The sequence below is a fragment of the Hirundo rustica genome, chromosome 3 (assembly GCF_015227805.2).
Source record: "Hirundo rustica isolate bHirRus1 chromosome 3, bHirRus1.pri.v3, whole genome shotgun sequence".
In the NCBI taxonomy this organism is placed as follows: Eukaryota; Metazoa; Chordata; class Aves; order Passeriformes; family Hirundinidae; genus Hirundo; species Hirundo rustica.
In genome coordinates this window covers 6,628,473-6,639,835 of record NC_053452.1, presented here as the reverse complement: position 1 = coordinate 6,639,835, position 11,363 = coordinate 6,628,473, and positions in this window count along the sequence as shown.

The window sequence follows — 11,363 nt, the reverse complement described above, 5'->3', positions numbered from 1 at the left end:
CCTGAAGCATCTGTACTTGCCAAAAGAGAAAAGTTAGAAGTAATTTTTTGGTTGGTTGGTTCTGGTTTTTTTTTGTCAGGCAGGGCCAGGATGTAGTCTATTCCAGGAAAGTAGGGACAGGAAGAAAAGAAAAATTCAGTCAAGAATAAGGACTCAGGGGTAAATTAGGAAAGCAAACACATTCAAACCTGTAATTTTCAAGGAAAAGGGGCTAACTCCTGTCTGTAACACTGAAAGAACAGTCTCTGAAGATGCAGCTGGAAATTCAAGAGTTACTGTGGGAGTACAGCTGAGCCCTCAGCTTGGAGCAGGTGTTCAGGTGTCCACTGCAATTCAGGAGACCGCCCTCTGTCCAGATGCCAGGAGGCATCTCCTGACAGCACAGGTATGAAAAAATCTCAAAAACCAAACAAAAATCTCCTCACCTTTCACCCTCCTGCCCCTAAGCTATACATTTCCAATTTGCAGAATTTACTGCAATCAGGGAAACAAGCAGGAGCTCTGGTTAGGCCTTAGGTTTGGCCATGCAGGGACACAAGGATGCAGCAGGCAGCACAGCCTGCACTCCCCCAGAGACACGCTCGTCAGGATTTGTTTGAGGAGTCACTGGTGCAGACCAGGGGCTCTGCCTGTCTTGGCACATCAGCTCTCGGCTGTCAGTGCCGGCTCTCCCAGGCACCTCATCTCCTTGAGCTGCTGGAGCCTGCCCTGACAGAGGGATGAGGAACATGTCCAGGGCTTCCAGCCCTGGGGGGGCTGCAGACACCAGGGAGGGATGGGGACTGGTGGCTCTGCACTCCCCAGCCTGACCTCCTGCAAGCTCCTGGCCGTGTCCAGAGGACCCAGAGCTGTCCAGGACTGAGCTGGAAAGCTGAAGAAACTCTTGTTAATGCAGCTCTTTGGGAAAGTGCTGGATTACCCCGGATTAGCAGCGGGCATTGTGGTTGCACATAATGAATTATGTAAAATGGGCCTGTTAGTGTAAAGCAGATGTACAGCCACATGACTTCAGCTGCAGGCACAGCCAGGAATAAAACAGAGTGGATTCAGTTAGGGAAGGATAAAAAAAGAGGGGATTTCACATATTTCCCAACATGCTCTGTGTTCTACTGCTTTTGCAGTGATACGTAAAAACAACACAATACAGTGACTCCAGCATGGGAAGCAAGACCGAGTTCCCCACCTTCAGTTAGGGGAAAACAATTTTCCTCTGCTTCTCCATTCACAGTTGCACAACTCAGGAAACACCAGACGAGCCTCCAGGAACAGTAATCAGCTACAGCCACTCCTTAAGAGATACTGAAGATACAGTCTAATCATTTTCCATTTAAACAAAAATGCTTTCACCTAATAGGATTAGCCTCTTCATTTTGATAACATGCTTCCCTTCAGAGTTCGGTTTTCTATCAACTTAAATGAACCCAGATGTCAATTAAACAACTAGCACAGAGACAGTCACAAGCCAGCAAGGATAAATATGGGAAAATTAACCACTGGGAAGAAAGACAGGCAGGACATCTAACATTTTCAAAACAAATGAATGAGATTAATTTAGGTTGAAGTGTGGTCAACATCCTCTTTAGATAATACACATGAAAATGCTGATTTTTGAGAATATGACCCACAGCCCAGTGATATCAGACATTTATTTCTACAAGCAAACTTCACACCAGCAAGTGCTAATTGATGTGAAAATACACAATGAATAATTTGTCTGCAGCGAGTTGCTAAAATGGCAAACGCAGATAGATACTCTGTAGAGACAGGTAAAATCATGTGATTTGAGCATTCAAAGGCCCCTTTCCTTCTTCTGCCTGTTCTGGTAGATGGACTGATCACAGGGACCTCCCCAGTTGCTGACCACTACCAAGATTTTCACTTCTGAGCAACCTCATAAATGATCCTGCCAAAGCACAGCCACCAGCTCTTGTAAAGCTTTAAACTTTAGGTCTGCCTCTGCCTAGGTTTAGGCTAAGACACAGAGCTGAACATACGTTAATGAACTGTCAGAGGAAAGAAGACACACACCCATCTCCATCTTGTGTGAGGCTCCTGCACTATCCAGTGGCAGGGAAAGTGAGAACTCACTGCGTGTTTGCCAGACACAAGTGGCAGGGCTTTTAGGGAAAGTACTGAAATGGTTTCAGCCTTTCTGGAGAGAATCCTCCCTGTGAAAGGATAAGCACCCTCCACTAGGAAATTCACTTACTGATCACACCAAAACCAAACTTCTACCTGCTCTTTCAGCACTTATATTTAGTCATTAGTAGAGGTACAGAGACTCCACTGCCAGTCCTATCCACACATTCTATTCTTTGGGATTATACAATTTACTGCTACTGCAAATCTTCTGGATAAAATCAGTTTGTGAAGGGAAAACTGCCAAAACAACCTGAGGCTGTTCAGAAGAACACAGAATTTAAGCAAATGTTTTCTTTGTTCCATTGCACTTCAAGTTAATAGAGATGTCCAAGAGAAGCTCTGGAGAAGCTCATCCCAGCCCAGCTGATGGTTTAGACATGATCACAGAAGCTTTGCAGTGAGTTTATGCCCATCACTTTGCACCATGCTATGTTAGAAGTGTAACATGGCAGTAATAAACTAATGTTTCCAACCAGCATGGAAAAGAATGCCAGCATCAACACAGCAGCTGCTTAACAGCCTCCTGGTTAACAGCAACAATCCAATAATCCTATATTGCTACCACACATCTTTGACAATTTTGACACTAGCACCGAAAAAAAGAAAAAAAATCCAAAGGAAAATGTTCAACATTCTGAGCAAGACAAAGACCTCATAGCTGTCTGTATCAATAAATTGTGACAGTATAGATTTTCTACTCCTTCTAAACCATAGGTTTTGGATTTTTGTTTTGCCTTTCAAATAGATTGCTTGCAGAAAATGTATTTCATATTTTCAAAGAAACCAAAATCCCCTCTATGAGCATGGAAGAGGAAATAAAGAGTATTATGAATGCTGTTTAGTTCAGAATCGAGATATTTGTCTGCAAAAAATAATAGTACTTTGATTAAGAAAAGATTTACGAACAAGCAAATCAAATGGCATGGAAGTTGCCAGGAAATGTGTGCTGCAGCATTTTCTATTGCAGAATTCGGAGCTGCCTATGAGCTCTGCACATTTGGGTGATTTTCATTGAAATTCAGCGCACTACGTTGCAGGCAGGGAAGTCTGCCAAAGATTTTATTTTTAAGATGCAGCAGCTACATGACCTATTTTTGCCTTCAACAACTAGCAACTTCTCCCTCAAAAGAATGAGGAGACATAAAACCCAGAGCAGACTTGAGTACCTGTGTTTTGCTTTCTCCCACAGAGATGATGTGGAAAAGCTAGTTTTTTAGCTTTTTATCCATTAACAGCGGATAGCTAGGGAGATCAGGTTGTTTTTCTTCCTCGTTCTGCTTTAATCTCCTCGTGTCCAGAAGAAAACGTGGAAGACTATGTGCCTGTTGTTTGGTGAGGCCCTAACAAAAACAGACACCTTGTCTGACAGCATCAGAGTAACAATAGCATTTGCCATCCCCTCCAGAACAGCAGGGTCCTCGGCCATCCCCACAGATGATCCAGTTCCTGCTTTGGCTGTGTGTCAGTCAGCTGGTCCTCTCACTGCAGAGATGGCAGAGGTCTCAGGAGCTCGGTATTTATGTAACACTACAGCGGAGGAGAACAGCCTGTTCCTCGGGCTTCCTATGGCTCACACTTCCAGAAAGAACTGGACTCACTGCCCACGAGGGGGAAAAAAGTGGTTTGTCCAATTCCTCAAGCTGCAACGGACATGGCGAGCTTGGAAAGTGTCAAGTGGAAAAAAATAAAATAATTGAAAACTCCAAAGCAAATAGACATGGCTGTGCTGTGTCCCACTACACACATCAGTGGGGAAAGATGATGGGCTTCTTCTGCCTTGTTAGGACAAAACTCATCATTGACTTCCCCACTTAAGTCTCCCAGCCCACACAAATCTAACCCACAGCTTTAAAACGGGTATTAGTCATGCCAAACCTTTAACCCCCTCCAGTGCACCCACTTCATAATAAGGTAGACCAAACCACTGTTTTTATAGTTATGGTTTTTTGCCTGCTCAGAAACTGTCAGATTCATATTTTCAAGCTTCTCTGCACTGCAATCAGTACACTTGTTTTTTGCCTATTTTAAACTGAAAACTGGGACTCCAAGTGTTTGTAACTGCAGGAAGAAGCCAAGCTCGCAGAAATTTTTGCAGGAAGTATAGGTATGCCTATTTCCACTGCTTCAAAACAGAAATCTTAAATTCTGTCTATCTGCCAAGTTAAATCATTATACCTGATTACTTAACACTGCAGTAGATGAATACTCCAGACTTCCTAGGCAAAAAGGAATGGAAACTTGCACCATAGCTTAATGGAATACACAAAGGATATAAGATAAAACTGCCATCAAAAGGTGCTACTGCTTGTGGCTCTTTATGCACACTCTCATAATCCAGAGGACACTCAAGATCAGGAAATAGTAATGAATATATGTGTATTTTAGCAACTAAGGTCACAGATTATCTGAAAACCGGGAATCTGGAACAGGTTTCTTGCTGTGCAATGTCTGCATTTACCCTCTGTTGCACATTCAATACCCTTACTATCATTCTATTAATTGCACAAGCACACAAGTAAAGGAAGACCTTATTTATGATCTAAATATGTCAAAAATATCATTTGATCAGATAAACAAATGCAATTCTCTGTGATTTTTACTCAACAAAGATTAACATTTTCTGATCACTGCTGCTCATGACTAGAGCTCCAAGCAAAAAAACCCCCAAAACCCAAAAAAACCACACTTATGTACATTTTTATACATGCACATATATGAAAGCAAAATAAAACAAGAATTAGGAAGGTCACCACAATGGACAACTTCCCAGAGTGCATTTGGCTGATGTTGTGAAGACTGACAGGACAAGACAAAACACAGGTAAAGTAAAGCAGACCAGCTGAAAAGGAGGAACTCCTCCTAACTGAGAAGAAAAAAAATCAAAATTAATTCACTTGTTACTTCTTTGAGGCTGAGTTACATCTTTACTATAAGTTTCTATTGTTTAAGCAATCAGGTGCGCTTTTTTTTATTTTACCAGAGTATAGCAGCTATGATTTTTTTATTGCAGTTTGACCACGAAATAGAATTTTCTTAAAGAATAGAGAAGTATCTCACCCAAACTCATAGATTTCCCAATTTCCTGATACAGATCTCAGAGACTCATCCTTTATCCTAACTCTTGGAGCAATCTAATGTTCAGCAGCTTTCTGGTGGTTCATACTCAACAATCACAGCCAAAGAGGGTAGTTTACTGTCTCAGATGTTGCTGCATACAAAACAAAAGCTGCCTGCACACTATTGCCCTTTTAATCAGATTTTTTCCAGGGCCTTTCTCTGTTGTGTTTGCCACCACAATTGTTCAGAGGCCTTCCTAGGAATGACAAAATATGTGCACAACAGGCACCTGAGAATCCAGAGAGACCAAACATCGCTCCAAGTTCCCTAAAAACATCAAGGGACAAAGATCAGTAGAACAGGGCTTGGACTAATAACAGTCAAGCTACTACTGGGATGAAATGAATCAGATCTTCAGAGAGCTCTGAGAATGTTGTCAGGCTTTCTATATTTGTGAATGTCTTTCACAAAGTCAGAACAATGTAAGGAGGGAAAAAAAGGAGGGCATGATTTGGGTTCAAGATGGGAACTACCAAAGTCCCAAAATACAGATAAAACACCTTAGTTATTTTAGGGAAGAAATGACAGAATTTAAAAATACGTCTAAATACACAAGATTGCTGACAAAGAGTGTTTTTGAAAATTTTACTTTAAAAGGTTGGATTAATCTGGATAGAAAGCAGAAATGACATTATTAACCATTTGTAAGAAATAAGGACTGAAGAATACTCAACAGCCATTTCTCCATCAAATCACTGGGCCAGAAATCCTGGTAATTTATTCTGTGATTGCTCATAAGTTTTTGTATTCCTGAGGATGCAAGCCAAGGAATTTTGTGTCTTTGTGCACAGCAGTCTGAACAGAGAATTCCCTCCGTGTTTACAAAAATTCTGTATTAAAATATTTAATATTTTAAGATAGAATAGTGCAACAAAAGTCAATAGCACAGACTGTAGCAGAGGTTACTCTGGTATTTTTGATCTCCAGCAAACAAACCCATCCTTGTTTTGGCTGGCTAAGCCTGGAACTCTCTGGATCAACTACTTGACCAAGGACATTAAGGAGTCTTGTGAAGGGTAAAAGCAATTCTGTGTCCTGCAATATCTGATATTCCTTCTAGTTCCATGCAGTTCTGTTCTCCACAAGTTTCTTACTTGAATTTTAAACAGAATTATATCAAAATTTTCCATTACCTTCAAATACACCTATAGAATATATCTCCTAAAAATCCTTGTAACTGCTATATAGTAATTTTAGGCAGCCACTTAATGGTCTTTCTTATTAAGCAACCTTTATTTTAATGAGCCCACTCAAAGTGTCTAAACACTCAAATTACAGAGCACCGGGTCTTTTCCTCAAAACTCCTGCAGCAATCCTATTTTCTTCATATCCTTAGGTGATGCAGTAGTGCTTTTCTGTATTTTATCCAGGGACACAGTCTGAAGAGAGATATCACAATGCAATAGTCTCAAATGGATCTAATCAAGTTCCTGCAGTGAAGCTGGTTTAGTTAATGATTACTTTAATCTTATCTATATTTCTTTTCATGTTAAACATTCATTTGCTCTGTGCTACTAAAACAGCAGCAAACAAAAAGGACTTTGCTATTTTGTTTTACTTTCATTTTTGTGCAAAAACTCCCATGTCCTCATTACAAGAACACTTCAGCAACAAAAATATATTTTTCCCCAGAATTTTTTCTTTTAGCAAACAGGTTATTGACTATAGCACTGAGTTCTGAGAGCTGATTGATCAGTTGACTTTCGTCAATTCTGCCCTCAAGATTCCCATATTCAATTAATAAACCTTGTGGAACAAACTATGCAGGAAACATATAAAGACACTTTTCCTCTTTTTCCAATGAGATTCTGCTGACCCAACACACTGATACAGAAAACAACAAAGAAACCCAAGCATAGGATTGGCTAAAGTGATAAGGCATCCCAGCACCACTGGCAGAGGAGAAGGGCACACAGAGAAAACATGCAAGAAATTGGAGAGTCAGAGTTCTTATTTTTTTCCAGAGGCAACTATGTGTTTCTGGCTCTGCTAGCTACATGGGAACAGAGAGGCTGGAGCACACAGGAAGCTCAGCAAGGACAAAACAGCCAACACCTTCCTCTTCAAAGAAGACTCAGGATGAGCAGGAGCGTGTGCAGAGCTTCCTTAGCTCACCCTGCTCAGAGCTCACACCAAGGAACCCAAATCTGTCAGAACCAAGAGCACTGCCTGGATGTGGATTGACAACAGCATAGTGACATGTGTAGCTCTAGGCCAGGCACAGAAGCATTCCTGCAGCTGAGTCACAACACCAGGGAGCTGTGAGTGGGTGTGAAGCAGTTAGAAAACCACAAGCCTACCACGGGATGACTGTCAGAGATGACGGGTGGTTTTTGCTTTGAACCAGTTTGTGACGAGCGCAGATATCTGAATGCAGCTGTTTCTTTTACGAAGATAATGGCTGGAACCTTTTGTAGATTGTGTCCCTTTGGCTATAAAGTCACAGTCACTTTACCTGTGAAACACAGGTCAAAATGACTCAACATGACATGAGTTCTCATGGGACTTAGAGTCCATGAGCAGCCACTGCTTCTGTGATCAACATGCAAATATAAAAGTGCTAAACCACAGCAACAAGCACCTACTGAAGTGAACCCAGATTTTTTATTATGGAAACAGATATTTTTAAACAGAGAACAAATGGTGGGTTGCTGTCCAGACTGGACAAGGTTCTAAGCAGACCTTACAAGTGGCATTTCAGTACCTATAGGGTAACTACAAGAGAGCTGGAGAGGGACTTTTGATAAGCATATGGCGTGAAAGGACAAGGAGGAATAGATTCCAACTGACAGGGAATAGGTTTAGATTAGGTGCTAGGAAGAAATTCTTTACTGTGAGGGTGGTGAAACACTGGAACTGGTTGCCTAGAAAAAGCTGTAGACTCACTTGACCTTAAGAAAAAAAGATTCAACTCATCCCACACCTTCATTATGGAAAGAGCTATTTGCATTCATACTGGACTGATCAATGCAGTGGATTTCTATCTTCTCTGCTTTTAAAACCATCAGAAATCCATGCTTGTCGGATGGATCCTGGAAGAACATCTGGATACACTGTGCATGACTTCGTATATTACTTTTACCCTCTTCAGGCAAAAAACCCAACAGACTAGACATTTCATAAAATGTTTTTATCCATCAGGACTTGCTTGAGATGAGATTTGTTGAAACATATGGCATAACAGTACCTCCTAAACAGAGGTATTTATTAAAGAAAACAGTGATAAATATAGCTCCAAATAAACAGCTTTCAGTAAGAAAACTCTCCAGCTTTACCTCCCTTGTTTATCCAAGCTAGATCTTCCTTGGAGCACTGTGTACCACACAGACAGCCAATGGCTGAATATTAGTGCAAAATATTACAGTGTCGTTATGGTTTGCTTAAAACTGACTTTATACTGCTCTGGCTCCTCTTTTCCAAAAACAGTCCTTGGCCAAAACAAACCAGCAAAGAAAAAAAGCTCACTGAGAACAGAATTGTTTATTCCAAAGGAGATAACTAGAAAGATGAAGGACACACTGACTGCTGGCATGGAAAACGGCTCAAAGGCATCTGTTCAACAGCTGACCCACACCCACTGCACAACGGACCGAAACATCTCCAGGTTAGCTACTGAAATCCCCACTTTATAGCTCAGTATTGTTTTAAGTGTGTTTAAAGGGCTGTGGGTTAAACTGCTGGAGCTCAACAATGAAAGTACAGGGACAGGCCAGAGCACTGGGGGTTCCGATCTCTTTGGTCTCACTATTCCCACCCACCAGCCAGAACGAAATTATTTAGAGAACCCAAGTTCAACAGCTGTGTTCTGTACATTTAATAGTACCAATACAAGCAGTACTGAAGTGTTTCAATGGTGTACTGGGATTAAGGGAGAAACACTGCTAAGTCCTAGGCTGCTCTGGAAATAGGTATATGCAGTACCAAGAGAAACGTACATTTGCAATCCAACTTCACCAACATTCCAAATTTTACAAGCACTTTGTGCAAATTAAACCGAAGGATTGGGATTGAGGTGTTTGCCTTTGCACAGCAGTCAGCCTGCAGTCCCATGACAGCATTGCAGCAAGCCAGAGTAATTGATGACTTAGTTTTATCTTAGCAACCAAATTCTTCAAATTCTGGGGTTTTTAAAAATTTATTTTACTAAAGCCAGATAGGGTTTGGAAGGATTGAACACCTGTCACTTTCTCTGTCCTTCACTTATTGCCCATCTGACAAAAGTGTTAAAGGATACAAATAGCAGAGGGAAGAAAAGCAGAGCAGCAAATCTTTTCTTTGATTTGCAGTTTCTCCAGGCATAAATTCAGCAAAAGGCACAGATTTTCTCTCTAATGGTTTCCCTAGTCCAATAATTTGCAAAAGAAGCTAAGTCTAGAAGAATGGAATCTCTCATCCTCGATATCAAGGGCATCTCAAAGGTTTCAACTTTTAACGCAGAATGGACTTCAGTATTACCTTCACACACAGGTATAGGAGAACTATGATATAAAGCTGCCAAATCCCAAACGCCCAGATCAAATGAACACTTACTCTTTAATTAATAAGGACATGGATGTAAAGTAGAAAATTTCAGGCCCTCTGTAGGCAAGACGTGAGTTTAGGACTCAAGAGACAAAAGATCAAATACCACCTCTTCCCACCTAAGGTGTGACCTACAGCATCCTAAACTAGGCTGCCTTTTCTAACCCACTGGGAAGCCACATCTCCCCACACTTGCTTTCTTGTAGGGATTATCTAAGTGAGCCTCACTAGGCCCCTTTTCTTTTATATGCAGACAGTTCTGGCTGAAAAATGTTTTTGGTTTCCTTTTTTTAAATAAAACCTGGAAATAAACATGTATGTCTTCCTCTCAAAGTTCAGCTTCAGCTTGTGGTCTCTCACTACTGGCACTCCCATTATGAATGATTCAAGGCTGCTCTGAGCTCCCTTCTCCATCACAGGTGCTTTGTCCATCCTATGCTGTGCTTTGCAGTTGTATTTTTTAATTTGTGTTTTGCACGCTTGTACCAACTCACTGCATTGGTTTACTCAGAGCCATAGGACTCTTTAGACATTAGGAAGATAAACCACTTTAAATATTTGCTGTTACAGAATAACTCCAGTCTAGAGCACATCCACTATGAAGTAAGTGCCCTGGGTAACTTCACCTGTATATCTCTTTTTTATTCTTAAATAATTTGTATCATGACTTACCACATGATGCTGGGAGCTCTAGAAGAGACAGCTTTGAGCCTGGGTGGGCAGAACAGGGACACCTAGAGAACTCAAGAACAGGACATGGACAACTTTCATCTTTCTTTCCTGCTTTCACGCAGTAAATCTCTCTGGCTCTCCCTCTGCTCTGTGTCCCCAACACAGATAAAAGTGACCTCTATGATCTCATTCTTCTGACCAAAACAGAGACTGAAACTGCCACTAAAGTGTGACCCAGGGGTGCAGAGAGAGTCCTTATAAACACTTTTATATCTCATCCTGCCACGTCAGTATTTCACCATGGCTTTTAGTCACTGCTCTTAAAACTCACACCAAAGGGCTCAGCCCTAGACACACTCCTTCATGAGGTGAAATCTCAATTTAGAACGTTTGCTTTGTCCCCTTCTTTTCTTCTGAGCCAGAGTTTAGTTCCTCCAAATAGAGACAAACCTAAAGAAACTCACATTTAGGCATTACTGAGAAATCATCCCATGAGTGCCCGTTAAAACTGACAATCCAGATGCAGCCTGACCCAGAAGTCCTCAAAATGCTGATTGCTAGAAGCTAAAAGAGCAGTCCAGGAGAGTTCTTGCTGTTCTTCCCTTAGCACTTAAAAGGCCACTGTAGAGAATGAAGATAATTGTATCTCAGCTAAGAGTGCGCTTACTTTGTGTCTCATCATCACTCGTATCTTTTGAGGGCAGACAAAATGGTCCTTTCAGTCTGTATTTTATTTTGTTCTTCCTGTATTCAAACAGTGTCAAGAAACAGATGAAATTTTCACATGGTGGTGGGGAAATGACACCTTTTCATATTCCAGAACCAAAAAGAAACAGACATTTCTAGGATCTGGTTCATATTTTGAATATTCTGATTTTTAAAAATTGGAATAAAAGCAGATCCTCATGTTT